Source organism: Danio rerio, chromosome 21 (assembly GCF_052040795.2).
Source record: "Danio rerio strain M-AB ecotype USA chromosome 21, GRCz13ab, whole genome shotgun sequence".
Taxonomy (NCBI): Eukaryota; Metazoa; Chordata; class Actinopteri; order Cypriniformes; family Danionidae; genus Danio; species Danio rerio.
The window spans coordinates 35,732,880-35,748,676 of NC_141041.1; the positions used below are offsets into that span (position 1 = coordinate 35,732,880).

At 34.8% G+C, this 15,797-nt stretch overlaps 1 protein-coding gene across 2 annotated transcripts in view; it reads right to left on the reverse strand.

Moving 5' to 3' along the window:
- zgc:165573 overlaps window positions 1–15,797 on the reverse strand; it is a 44,827-nt gene that overhangs the window by 19,674 nt on the left and 9,356 nt on the right. Inside the window, exon 2 of one of the 2 annotated variants that reach the window (XM_087299064.1) lies at window positions 811–972. The gene's annotated coding sequence lies outside the window, so the exon portion shown is untranslated. 2 annotated transcript variants of the gene reach the window in all.

Sequence of the window (15,797 nt, forward strand, 5' to 3'; positions counted from 1 at the left end):
CATCCTTACTGAAACAAATGAAAAATGTTTACTTATCTGAACTGTGCATGATAAAATCAGACCACCAACTGCAGGTGAACAAGTTTATAGGCTTATAAAACACAATTTCACACACAAAGTTGGTTGAAACATTTCACTAACTTACTCTGATAATTAAAGGGTAAATGCCTAATCAAATTATCTGAGGAATAACATTACACCCTGATAACTAATAATAAAACTATCACGCTAGCAGAAATGAGTGGTCTGACACAGCAGAACTGACGTTGATAACAGTTAATCTATTATTTATGGCCAACACACTAACAATACTCACTCTCTGTAATAGTCAAAGCACAATTTGCTTCAAATAAGAATATGGGTTGATGAAAATCAGGCGACTGTCAGCGGATTCATTCACAATAAGATGATGTTTGTTCTGCCAAACAGATGTCAGGATCTTAATCGCCTGCACGACACAATATGAAAACTTACATGCTTGCAATACCGCTTACAATATAACACAAAACTACGTTTAACTACGTTGTAGTTTTTCTACATGACATGATACAACATCCGATCATCACTATAACACTGTGGTCAAACAGGGAAAACTACTATTTTCCATGCGTCATAGTAGCCCTAGTGTAAGGTGTAGGGGCGGTAAGACCCTGAAGGCTGCCAAGCCTATAATTAGGTGGTCAATGTTTGACAAAACCAACAAACAAACAGATTCGCTAGCTTTAAATACCAAGTTATATATAAAGACGAAAAATGTATAAATTAGCTAACGTATATATTAAAAAAAACGCTAGAGAAAGTGTTTTTTACCTTTGGAGAACAAACGAGTTTCTTTTTAGCGGATTGTCCTGGTACTTCCTCTGCGGTCTTTCGCTGTTTTGCTTAGTTTATGTCATTTGTGAAGTCGGCTGTAAAGCGTTTAAGCAACAAACACGAACAAAATAAGGCTTCTCGATTTGGTCACAACGCACACTATTATGTCACGCAGAGTCTCATTGGAAATAACTCGTGGTGCTGTAATATCAGCTGACTGCTAAACAGCAGCGCGTAGTGACCACGCCTGTTTGATGACACCACTGGGTCTCGCATGCATCGGGGAGGGGGCAACCCAACACTTTCCATTGAGTTTCTATTGCAGAGAGCTGCCTCCTAGTTATTTCTGTGAGCAGTGCATATAAGCTGCTGTGTGACATGGTGTGCAGTAAATAAACAAAATAATAATAAAAAAACATAAGTTGCCTGTTTTCATGGAAAGCCCCAACAGCAGCTAAAATCTCTCAGTTGATGTAAATGAATACTAGCTGCTTCAGTCCTAACACCAAGAGGATGAAGATGAAACCAGGATGGATATTTCACCCATACAATGATCTCAAACAGAGCCAAAGAAACTCAATTATTTATTAAAAAAAAAAAAAAAACATAAACAAGCTGCTATAACGGCCAAGCTAATTACGTCTTGATTTCAATAGAAAATAAGACCTTACAATCCGAGTTGATAGAAAATGTCTACAGAACCATCAAGATTTTAAGTTCAAGTCTGGGGAAAAAAGACACCTGAGCAATGCATTAATACAAAGTATATCTAATAAATTTCTGTAGTTAAACATTATCTCATTGTTTTTTGTTTGTTTATTTGTACATTTGGATTGTTTAAAAAAATCTGGGGCTATTATATATTTCATACTCTGAAAACAAATGATTTCTGAAAAATTGTTGCAAACAATTTATATGGGTTGACTTTAAACAAGCAAATTTAATTTAGTAATGTTTACCTTAATTTGTTTGTTTAAATTCAACCCAAATAAATTGTTTTACAGCCACATACCTAAAAATAGTAAGTCCAAGAAACCATCTTTGAATTGAGTTGGAGTGCAGTTGTAGTATGTGCCTAATTATAGTAGGCCAATTAAGAAAAGTCATTGAAAAACAGTGGTTTGTTACAGAGATAAGATTTTCTTCTTAAGAAAGAAATATAAGTGCTCTTAAAAGTCCTTGCCCTGTTAAACATCATATCGAAAATATTTGAAGGAAAAAAACAGCAGGGCTAATTTTACATTCAACTGTGTATAACTGTATATACAGTTGAAGTCAAAACTATGGGTGCTTTCACACCTGTGAATCGATTCAGTTGTTCCGAAACAGAGATTAAAATTGTTACATTGTTGCTCTTTGCTCTTGGAGCGGTTCGCTTTCAGACTGCAAAGTTTCTAATCGGACCAAAAGAGCTAAAACAAGTCACGTGCGAGTAAACTCTCCTTACATTGGTCAGAGTGTCAGGGTTTATTTTGCAGCGTCCCGCTCAGCTGTCAGGAGGCGGTGATTTGGTGGTGATTGACAGGGTGCGCGCGCGTGACGTGTCTGAGGAGAGACACGGTGGGGAGGGGTGAGAAGGGTGCGCGACGATGCCTATTTGAGGACTGGGAGAGAGACGCGAGATTACCGGGAGATCATCACTCGTTTGCGGGCATCCGGAGACTCGCGAAACTTCCCGCCCTACTCATAATTCTCTCTTCATGTAGCCGTAAGCCTATTACATATCCATAAAACACTGTCATATAACCGCGCTCGGATCGGATCGCTTTCTCACTGCAATCGAACCGCTCCAGGGTTCGTTTCAATCGAGCCGAGACCACCTCACTCAAGCGATCTCGGAGCGATTACTTTGGCGCGGAACAGAGTGCGATTGCCCTGTTCACATATGCCAATCGAACCGCGCTAACTGGGCAAACGAGATAAGTTCCGAAACAAAAGTGTAGGTGTGAAAGCACCCTATATCAGCCCTTGTGATTTTTTTCTTTTTTTAAATTTTCCCAAATTATGTTTAACAGAGCAAGGAATATTTCACAGTATTTCATGTAATATCTTTTTTTTTTTTTTTTTTTTTTTTTGGAAAAAGTCTTATTTAGGTTAGAATAAAAGCATTTTTTCATTTAAAAAACAATACAGTCAATTTCATTAGACCTCTTTAGCAATATACAGTTGAAGTAAAATATTTTTGTTGAAGTATAAATTATTAGCCCCCCTTTAATTTTTTTTCTTTTTTTAAATATTTATATAAATATATAAATAATTAAAAAAAAATTTCGATAGTCCACAGAACAAACCATCATTATACAATAACTTGCCTAATTACCCTAACCTGCTCAGTTAACCTAATTAACCTAGTTAAGCCTTAAAATAAGATAAAAATAAGTCTTAAAAATATCTAGTCAAATATTATGTATTGTCATCATGGCAAAGATAAAATAAATCAGTTAACAGAAATGAGTTTTTAAAATTATTATGATTATCAATGTGTTGAAAAAATCTTTACTCTGTTAAACAGAAAACAAGGAAAAAATTCTGACCAACTGTATATATACACATTTTTTCCCGATTGTCTATATAATAAACCATGGTTATGCAATGATTTGCCTAATTATCCTAACTTGCGTAATTAACACGATGTGACTAAACTGTACAGCCCTCAGCCCTGTGGCCCTCACAAAAACGGTTTGACACCAGTGACCTAGAGGCATATATTGGGAGGGTACAGAGACATACTACCATCAAAATGACGTCTTTCATAGGAGGTCTATTGTTTATCTATGTTATGATTAGATCAAGTCATATTCTGCATATGCTACAACAGCGTGGTTTCATAAACAATGTGCTTGTGCTGACTGGTCTCCTATTGAAAATGTGCAGAGCATCATGCAACGGAGAATGAGAATGATCATCACTGACTGCTGAGGATCTGATCTTTTGTAATATGTCAGGCTGGGCAAAAAAAAAATAGCTTGTACATTTTGAGCAGTCAATTAATTGATGATGAAAGTGTATGATAGTCTGTCGCAGCCATCACAATTAAAATTAGATTTAGACTCTGAAAACATTGGAAAGCTTTTCTTTTAATATATATTTTTAACAAAATAAAGGTTTAAAAGAAAATACAAATTATATATTCTTGATAAAACATCCAAATATTTCCTTTTTGAATTGGGCTTGGGTTTAAATATTACTTATGGTATTTTATTATCTATTTTAAGATGTCACCCAAGACAATAAAAGAAAGGTCAAAAGTATTGTTTTTAGTGCGCTGTGGTTGGATATTGCCATATTGAGGGGCCTCTAAAGGGTTGACTTATCGATAGGCCTAAACAGAATCTGCACGCACAGAAATCCACAGATTTTCGCAGATTTTTAGCCAATCATTGAGTATTTATTTACCTGTGTAAATGTGTGTAAACTTACATTTATTCAGATTAATTTCAGTAACATTATTAACAAATATGAAAATGTTCAAATGATTTATTTACAATACAGTTTGTAAAGTAACATTTTCTGTCTTTTAGTAGATATATTATATGCCAGACTTGCTTTATTTTAGTACATCTATTTGGATTTTAATTTTAAACTTTAAATAAAAGATATATATTTTTTATTTAATATATTAGGTTTTTAGTAATAATTCTCCCAAAATTATTCCACATAAATCCGCAGATTTTTACAAAATTTTGCGCAGAAATAGCTTAACAAAACAAAACAAAAAGTTATGCATTTTCTAAAAAGCTCTTACCTAAACCAATATTGGCAGGTGTTAATGTCAAGCCTTGGTAAAAATTATTATTTTTTTATTAAATCTGAGAGCTCCCTCATCCTCCATAGACAGGAACTGTCCTGGCTTGTACAAAGTCCAGAAAAACAACAACAACAAGAAAACACTTTAATGTCAATATTTTGCTTGGGAGTGCACTGCATCTCCGTGAAGTTGGCACCCCATAAAAACAAATAATCCCCAAAACTATGCAATTCGTTTGTGCTACGTTTGTGCTGATCTGTGCCACAAAAACGAACATTTGCGCTGATTTGGGGTCTAAGATATGAAGCATTATTTTTTGACCATGTGATGTCACTTTTCACCCCATGTTGCTCAAATGACTTCAAATCAGCACAGGTCGTTTGTACTCGATTTTAGCTGGTTTGTGCCATTAAAAAAAACACTGTATCTGTTTTCCTCCTTTAGATACAAGCAAAATATTCTAGAGCCGTGACGTCACTCTCCAACCCATTTCCTCCAAATCGCACCAAACTGATGTCATTCGTCGTTTTGTTGTTTGTGCCAGATTTGTGCTGAATTGTGCCTATAAAACAAACACTTTATCCATTTTCGTTGTATAGCTATGCTCTCATATTCACTCCAGATGCCAGCATGCAACTTCTTCTGTTTGAAACCAAGTACAGGTTCATCTGAGATACACGTCAACAGGATGACACACATAAAGAGCACAAGCACTCAGTGTGTGTGTCCTTTACTGAAACTAAGAAAAATAAATATCCATGAAAGGATGATATTCTGATTGGCCAACTAAAACTTTATGGCCTATTTTAAAGATGTTTATTGCCATTTTTCTGGACTTTGATCAAACTGGGCCCGTTGCGGCCTATGGAGAGTCAGAGAGCTCTCAATTTGTATAAATGCAATGAATGAAGGTCTCAGGGGTTTGAAATGACACAAAGGACAAAACAACAAAATAATTGTTTTTTTTGGGGGGGTGAGCTAACCCCAGTTTAAACAACACAGGAGCTATCCAGTTCAATTAAAAAAAACAAACCTCAATGATAGCGATACTTCATTTATAATGCATTCTCTATTCTTCAAGTAAATTTACTTTTTTTTTTGTTCAAGTAAAACAGGCAACAGCTGAAATGTAGTGTAATAACTGTTACTTTGAGAAGTTATTTACATAAAATAATCCAATTTAAAAAAAAACACACAAAGTACAATTGAGCACAGAGTCAGTAACTCGCAGTGCAATTCATACACAAACACAAAGGTGAAATACCTGTTGGCTGTAATAAATGTATGCTTTAACATCAAACAAAGGTGCTGTACATAGGGGGCTGTTTTAGTCAGGGCTGTGCATTGGATTTGGAGGCCCTGTTTTATTCTTCTGAAGTTGTTCTAATGAAAGACTGTCTGTCTCCACCGTTTGTCATGCTGAAAGGGCTAGAGACTGTCCTGTATGGCATCCTTAAAAGGGGTACACCCACACAGGAGCACTCTAACTGGGCATTTTGTGGCCTCTGAGCACCATCATTAACAAACACACAACAGGTTAATGATCAAAATAGATACAACTACAGTGCTGGGGGGAATTTCCAATGGTTTTGTAATGCGTTTATGCAAATTATATTGGTTTCAATGGAAACTGCATTGGTCCTGTAGGTCTCTACTAGTATTATTTTGCATTTTATTGATTTAAACAAATACATTCTTATGGCATATATGTCACATAACACACTAGAAACTATTAAAATGTTTCAATGGTTAAAAAGTCACAGATTTAATGCTATTTTTAATGGGAATCGTGTGAGGATTCTTTGGTATTTGTTTGGCTTTTAACGAATTATACTGAAGACAAATTTTGGATACAAGAAATATGGACCGTAGATCACCATCCACTGATTATAAATAATGGTTGGGATTTAGGGTTTGGGAACTTCCACTGAAAAGAATCACATTACAAATAATGCTGTGCTACAAATAACCTATTTATAGAGTGAACACTAATTGACAGGTGCATTTGGCTTTATGCTTTACTTTTATCCATCATGAAAACAATGTCACACTTGTTATTGTAATGTGGCATTAGTATGACAAGCATATCAGGTTGCAAAGCTCTTTTTAGCCCACTAGGTTTTGTTCCTTTTGATTATTTTCTCTTTGTATTCCTTTCAGTGCTGTAATAATAAAAACAGCTGTATACTATTGTTGCAGAAAGATTCAACTTTGTTGAGTTTGGGGAGTTATTCAAGGTCTTCTGAAAGTAATTTGCTAATTCTAATTAAGTTGCCTTTTAATATTCGATAGATTAACTGTGTGCCAATTAATTCCACCTCACACAGTTTTTAAAAACACTTCACTGATTTAACTTTAACAGATGCTTCCCCCTTTAATTCACATAAAGCATTATAGCTGTTTGGTTGGATTATGGCAGATAAAAGATATACATGAAAAGGGCACTAGGGGGAGACAGAGTATGATACATTTTCATCCTCAGTTTTCGGTTTACTCACTGGTATTAGATGGCTTCTGCCAGGCAAGTTGAAAGCATCTGCATTTGCGCAGGTCATTTCATATTTGGTCATCTGTTCTTTGTCATAGTATTACATGATTCCACACAATGACTGGTCCTGGACCTGTGGGCAATAGAAACATGACATATTGAAATAAGTGGATTGTGGTAATTTGTTATGAACATACCCAAATTGTAAGATATTAGGTAAAAATGTCCCAGTAAGAGTTTATTTTATTTGGATAACAAAATATAATATAGTTTAGCAGTATGACAGGCAACATATGGACAGTACATGGCAGTATGATGTCAAACTCTATTCCAGGAGGGCCGCAGCCCTGCACAGTTTAGTTCCAACTTAATTAAACACACCTAATCAAACTATTTGAGTCCTTCAGGCTTGTTTGAAAAATACAAGTAAGTCTGTTGGAGCAGGGTTGGAACTAAACTGTGCAGGGCTGTGAGAGCTTGATTAGCTGCTTCAGGTGTGTTTAATTAGGGTTGGAGCTAAACTCTCTAGGACACTGGCCCTCCAGAACCAAAGTTTGGACACATCGGCTATAGACTAAACTTAAATAAAGTTTTTGCTGTCTTAAATCAAATTCCAATAGTTCAGTCAAAGCAGGGTGAATTGGCTTTCAGCTACTACGCCCCTCGCTGCTGGAATCAGCTCCCAGAAATGATCAGATGTGCTCCAACATTAGGCACATTTAAATCAAGACTGAAAACACATCCGTTTAGCTGTGCCTTTATTGATTGAGCACTGTGCTATGTCAGACAGATTGAACTATAATGTTTTTATCTTCTTTTTCATTCTTTTAGAACTCATTTTATCTGTTTTTATGTTTGTTTTATCATTTTTATCATTTGTTTTTATTTTTCTTATACTTGTTTCTTTTATTCTTGTTTATGTAAAGCACTTTGAATTGCCACTGTGTATGACATGTGCTATATTTATAAACGTGCGTTGCCTTGCCTTACATTTTCAAGTGAATAAAATATCAAGTTAAACTTTGTATAAAAGATAAATATAGTATACTTTATGAAGTCTAATTCAATTATTAAAATAAGTTAAAGTAACAAAAACATTTGTTGTCAGTGTAGATGGCTATGTTTCAATGAACAAAGTAAATATAATCTTAAACTGAAATATACAGTCGAAGTCAGAATTATTAGCCCCCCGCTTACTTCTTACCCAATTTCAATTTAACGGAGAGAAGAATTTTTTCAACACATTTCTGAACATAATAGTTTTAATAACTACTTTCTAATAACTGATTTATTTTATCTTTGCTATGATGACAGTAAATAATATTTGACTAAATATTTTTCAGATAAGTTACTGTGATGGTTTGTTCTATAGACCATCAAAAAAAAAAAAAAATAAAAAAAAAATATATATATATATATATATATATATATATATATATATATATATATATATATATATATATATATTTATAGCTTAAAGGGGCTAATAATTTTGATCTTAAAATGTTTTTAAAAAATTAAAAACTGCTTTTATTCTAGCCAAAATATAAGAAATAAGACTTCCCCCAGAAGAGAGAAAAAAAAAAAGACAAACTTTAAACATTTCCTTGCTCTGTTAAACAATTAGGAAATATTATAAAAAGGAAAACAATTCAAATATATATATATATATATATATATATATATATATATATATATATATATATAATATAGATATAATATATATATATATATATATATATATATATATATATATATATATATATTATATATATATATATATATATATATATATATATATATATATATAAAATACATTATAAAAATGTATAAATAATACTAAGATAAAATACAAATAAATAAACAAGTAAACCTAAGAAAAAAAAGAAGAAAAAAATACACAAAAAGGTTCTCTTCTAAAATGACTGAGGGACCCATCTTCTTTATGCGATCTAAAACAGGTTGCCAGGTGAGAAAAAAAATCAGTACAACCTCTTACAGTAATAAGCCATTGCGTAAAGTTTGGAGGATTGGGGGGGTGAGGTGCTAATAATTTTGACTTCAACTGTACATTGTTAAACTAAATATTGTATTTTGAAGCACTGTAATTTTTTTACATTTATACTCCATAACAAAACCAAAAAATAAATCCACAAAATCCACAGTAACAATAAAATACACACATTTTCTCTCAAGTGAATGCATGACTGAACCAGCCTGATCTCACAAGGAAATGTTTTGACAGTTTAGTGGCTAATTCTATGAGTTTAGTCGTACGAAAATGTTTGATTTTAAAAAGGAGGTGTGGCACCCAACCCCACCCCTAACATCAACTGTCATTGGGTGATGAGCAAATCGTACTAAATTGTACAAATTAGATCGTATGAATTCATACGAATTAGTCACTAAATCAAAAACTTACGAATTGCCGTGAGATTGTGTTGGATTGAACCTTTAAACCATTACAAAATGTTTTATTCAAGAATTAAATGCCATGATGTTACATACAGGTGCAGCATAAATTCTGCAACATTTAGTTTGAAAAACATTTTCTTTTATAAGAACAACCCATTTACAAGATATACAGGAACAACTCATAATGCAATACATTTTAAACATTGGCCTGACCAACTAGAATACAAACTAAATCAGTGTACTGAACTTTAAATTACATCAGGAATGAAATGTAAATGTGACTACACCTTAAGACACATCTGATGTGGCTTTTTCTTTTTGCCCTTATGCAAAACACAAGATTTCACAAAGCAGTGATAAACATAATTACACCTTAAAACTCTGATGTCCCTTTAGAAAGCTTAGTTCTAAACAAAACATTCTGAGTGAATGTAAAAAATGTTTCCTCAAAAACTCTTAACGTGACAAGAGTGATAAGAGTCATTGTTTCCATGTTATTCTGAGATTTTCCTAAACAGACATGACTTCAAACCACACAATGAACTACAGAGGATTCTGTTTTGAAAAACAGTCTTTTTTTCTGCCACACCTTGACTGCAATAACATCAAATGAACATACAATGATCATCTCAAATATTCAGTACATTGTCTGACATATAGGTTTGCGTGATCTTTCTCTAATCCTATCAACAATACCTATGGAAAATTTTTTCGCAAATGTTAAAAATAGGTTTATGTAACTCTGCTGAGCTGTAATGTGAACAAACCAGAACCAAGATGCTGATTTTCAATAATTCAGTATATCACGATAATGCACAATATCCATATTAGAGCACCTCAAAATAGCAGAAATAATTATTTATCATTTCAACTTTCACAGGATCGTAATATAAAATTCTTGTATTGGCAGTGGCTGTTCACCACAACACCAAATTCTTGACGACTTAGACAACTTGACAAATGACTATTTATTAGTCATTTTTTCAATAACTCTGTACATTAAGTTTTCAAACATCAGTTAATTTACCTAAAGTCAATGTAATGACAACAACAAAAGCACTTACAAACAAAACAAATTATTAACAAATGTTCATTTTATAGTTAATAACTAATAGCGCATTAAAATTAAATAATACTAGAGTTGTTAACTCCTAATACTTACTATAATTATTATTACAAATATAATATATACAAAAATAATAAACTTTAACACAGTGCATTCGGAAAGTATTCAGTTTGATTGGACATGATTTGAAAAGCCATATACCCGTCTACAGAAGGTCATGATATAAGGTTGACAGTGCATTTCAAAGCACAAACCAAGCGTGAAGACAAAGGAACTGTCTGTAGACCTTCAAGACAGGATTGTCTCGAGGCACAAGGCTGGGGAAATTACAACATTTTTTTAGTCTATAAGCTTATAAAAGTCTATGGGCCCTTTCATACACCCGGCACAATGCGGCGCAAGGCATGACGCAATTGTTGTTTATAGTTTTAGCTCGGTCGTTTTGACATTTTGCACCATGCTGTTTAAATAGCAAATGCATTTGCAGTCATATGTGCGCCCGTAGGCGTTCTGGTATAAAAAAGGACGCGTGTTGAGGCGCAATGCTATTTTGAGAAACTATAATAGACTATTAAATAGACCAGAATAAAGCCGGTCTAAAGTCCAGCACAGACCGCGTTATTACAACAATTATTTAAAAACTGATCAAAACCGGAGCATGACACCAGTGTTTGCTATAGAATACTCACTCTATAAGGCACTGACCTGAAGAGCTCTCTGAGCCATATTCCGACACACCTGAGCCACATCATTTGTGAATATAGGAAAGCGTTGCTGACAGTGGTCTATAGTGCAACTCTCGGATCCTTCCTGAACATGGTCAAACAACACGGTCAACGAGTCTCCTCAACCTTCTACACCACTCCAAACAAAATAGGCACTCGCAGTACAGCTGCACCTGCACAGAGCACTATCACACATTACTTCCAATATTATAGTTGTATTATTTATTACAACAATTATTTATTGTAATAAATAATACAATAGTATTATTTATTATATGCATATTTATATTTGTTTCATTAAAAACAAGCTTAGATTTCCTTACCTGTCAGGTTTTAGACCATGGGGCACAGCATGTGTATTAGGATATAACTCAGTTTTTTGACCACACTTCCTTATTATTGTTCATTTAGTCGTTTGGTGGACATAAGAACTGAATTTAGAAATAGTTTTGAAACAAATCTTTGTGCTTGACAAATAAAATTAATCATTTATAGGCTAATTGATGTCTGTGCGTACAACACGTTTCCCTATCCACAAGAGTGAAAGTGAATAATGAGGAGTCTCATCTCTCATTCTCATGCTGTAGATGCTCTGTTTGACTGTTTTCTTGCTAGTGAAACGCTCAGTTTTTCCACTTTCAAAACCCGTCATGTAAATAACAAATGCACTATGGCGCTACGCAACTGACTCTTAAAGGGAATGGAAGATGAGACTCTGATTGGTTTATTCTCACAACACACCTATAACTCATTAAGAAAATAAGCTCAACCCTGTAAGACCATGTACCAGAGCAAAAAGAGGATTTTTCCGTCCTTAAAATAGTAAAAGTGGATTCTGACACGCCCTTAATGCTTTTGCGCCCTGCACTTTGCACATGGATCGTCAAAATAGAGCCCTAAAATTATTAGTCTATAAGCCTACATAGCCACTAATAAATGAAGAGTTTAGATGCAAAACCCGCTAAATCAAATACTGTCTGAAATTTTCCTTTACAATGAGCTTTTTTTAAAATCAGGCTCATGCGTGGATGTTCAGTAATATCACTTTTATGGCAAAGAAGTCCTTTTGCTGGTCTTTAAAATGAAATCTCTCACCTTAAACAAAGGAGGTTAAGAAAAATGTTAATATTTCATTAAACTTTCAGACGGCCTAAGGAAGGACCAGCCTGTGACAAGTTTAATTTTAAAGAAAATTAAATACTTCAGATTAAAATAAATAATTATAAATGTTTACTGTTTTGCTCAAATTAGTATAAATATATATAACCTACAGGTTACTAGTGTAAGAAAATATCAGCAATTTAAACATACTTTCAGTATCACCTTTGCTTGAAATGAACTGATCTAATGCTGTTTATTTGAAATAAGCCTGCTCCCAAGCAGGTTTGTGCTACCAGATCTCTTGCTATGACAACCACTCTCAGATGAATATTGAAGAATGAAACTATCCTGGATTGTGTCAAATTGTCAATAACCAAATCCAGCTAATGAAGTAATCCACAGAGTAAAACTGATCAAAACCGGAGCATGACACCAGTGTTAGCTATAGATTATTCACTCTATAAGGCACTCACCTGAAGAGCTCGCTGAACCATATTCCGACACACCCGAGCCACATCATTTGTGTATATAGGAAAGCGTTGCTGAAAGTGGTCTATAGTGCAACTCTCGGATCCTTCCTGAACATGGTCAAACAACACGGTCAACGAGTCTTCTCAACCTTCTCCACCACTCCAAACAGAATAGGCACTCGCAGTACAGCTGCACCTGCACAGAGCACTAACACACATTTCTTCCAATATTATAGTAGAGCAGTGTTTCTCAACTGGTGAGAACATTTTCAGTGGGTCGCAACGTGTGTGTGATCAAAAGTTGAATTTTTTACTTATTTTGCTAATATCTGAGATTTATTTTGAAACCATACAGTTTGACATTCGAAATTTCATCGCAAGTACAACTCCGAAGATGTAAAGTGTGGACTTACATATTGATGACAAAAAGGGTTAAAACCTGAATGTGTCATTTGTAGTGAGGTGCTCTCACAAGAAACAATGAAACCTTCTAAATTAAAACGTTTAGAAACCAAACATCCCAGTTGCAAGGACAAAACTGTGGACTAGACGACTCCAATAGCTGAGGGCATCACAAAAGTGCCGAACATCTTCATGTTCAAAACAAGTACAGGCACTCCGCTCATCTAACTGTGCTCACTGTGTAGCAAAGGCCAAGCCCACACAAAAGTAGTAGAGCAAATAACTGGTGATTATTATAAAAATGGTTATGATTATTTTAATCCTTTTACTTTAATTTGCTGGTTTGTTCTGTTCAACTGGATCAGTGTTAATGTTTTATAAACAGTTCAGTTTAGTTAATGGTAACTGAACTTTTCCTTTCCCTAACCACTGTTTACAGTATTTGACGTTTTTACTCTGTAATATTTCTATAATTTGATACATTTTGTTAAAAGAAAGCAGTAAAATATTGTTTATTTGTAAGTCTAGGTGATTTTCTTATGATTTATCTGTCACTAGTTGTCTATGTTAACAAATAAATACAAATCAATTTTAATTCCTAAAATTAGGACTATAGTTCCAAAAAATTTGGGTCACGGCTTGATGACCATTTAAAAATGTGGGTCCCATGGCCAAACCAGTTGAGAACCACTGTAGTAGAGGATGATAATAGTAATACTAACAAGTAATAGTAGAGTAAATCATAAGGAGCTGTAATGACTTGGTCAAATGCAGGTTGAAGGGACTTTATTTAAATTAATTAACTCCTTCACTATGACTTTACTATTACAATGAGAAAGTTCTAAACTACAGAAAATGCATTTAAAAACTTAGATTTTTTTATTATTATTATTTTTAAACTTAGTAAAGAAAGCTTCAAAATACCTCTTGTATGGAGAATGGGGTCACCTGCATCACTCAGGTATCATTTTTTTTTACCAAACTTCTACGAGTTCCAGAGGCCTGCATTTGAGCCAGAACCCATAGGGTCGCGACTTTATGCCCCAAGGGCCAGGTTTTGGGTAAAATTTTACATCATACCTAGCACACAGTGGGCTTTGGGTCTGCTTTAGAAAAAAAAAAAAAGAAAAAAAAAAAACATTCTTTTTTTTTTTTTAATGAAATGTAAAGCGTGCGGTTCGGAGCATAGAGACTTCCAGCCACGTGCAATGGAGAACAAAGAGAAAAATGGTTAACTTAAATCAGTAAAACTCTATAGAAAAAGCAAATATCTGGTCAACTTTTCAAACAGTGACAACTTTAAACGTCGACTTTAAATGATTATGCACAACTTGTAAGTTGAGAAAACTCCCTGTGGATGACATACTGCTTGGATATCAATGTCACTTAAAAAACGCAAACTTGTATTCAAAAAGTAAACAAACAAACAAACCTCCAAACATATCTAAATTATTCTGATAAAAAAAAAAATAAATAAATAAATGAAAAAACAGGATGGTGACACAGTGGTGCAGTAGGTAGTGCTGTCGCCTCACAGCAAGAAGGTCGCTGGTTTGAGCCTCAGCTAGGTCAGTTGGCGTTTCTGTGTGTGAATACTTGGAGGTGACGCAGGGGTGCAGTAGGTAGTGCTGTCGCCTCACAGCTGGGCTGGGTCAGTTGGTGTTTCTGTGTGGAGTTTGCATGTTCTCCCTGCGTTCGCGTTGGTTTCCTCCAGGTGCTCCGGTTTCCCCCAGTCCAAAGACATGCGGTGCAGGTGAAATAGGTAGGCTAAATTGTCCGTAGTGTAGAAGTGTAAATGAGTGTGTGAATGTTGCTGGATAGTTGGTGGTTCATTCCGCTGTGGCGGCCACGGATTAATAAAGGTACTAATGCCTAGTTCAGACTGCGTGATTTTAGCCCCGATTTTGGCTCACCGACAGGTTTTGAGAAATCGCCGACAAATGCTTGAAATCACAGGCAAATCCGATGCCTGCGAGATATTTAGTGTGCTAAATATCTGGAGCTGTCAGCGATTCAAATCATGCCATGTGAAATGAGTTTTGACTGAAAATAAAATCAGCGATCGCCTACAGTCAAGAGAGCAGCATTCACTTGAGTGTGAGTGCGTGTGTGTGTGTGTGTGTGTGTTTATATACCTGCGGCAGGCCAGCGTGAGGCTGGGGGAGAAGTTAAAAGCGCTCATTTTCGATTTATTTGGACCCACGAAATGGAGGAAAAACTAGTGGAGGTTTGACAGGACTCAGGATCACCAATGTCTGTTTGACGTTTCATACAGAAAGAAATTAATTTATTATTAACTTAGGTTCAGGAGAAATGGCCAATTCCCTTTAAACCCAGGTGAGCAAATAATGTACATTTTCTACCCCATTAAAAGCTTCTTTCTCATTATGTAGTTAATAACAAAATATATAGCCTACTACGTGTTTTTGGCAGTGAGATGTAGTTTGGACGAAGTTGGCGGCGATTCTTCCTATAGTAAAGTCATGCAATGTGAAAGTCCCTGTCGCCGATCCATCTTGCAGTGTAAACAAAGCAGCGACGAAACGCAAGCCCAGATAGTCATGCAGTG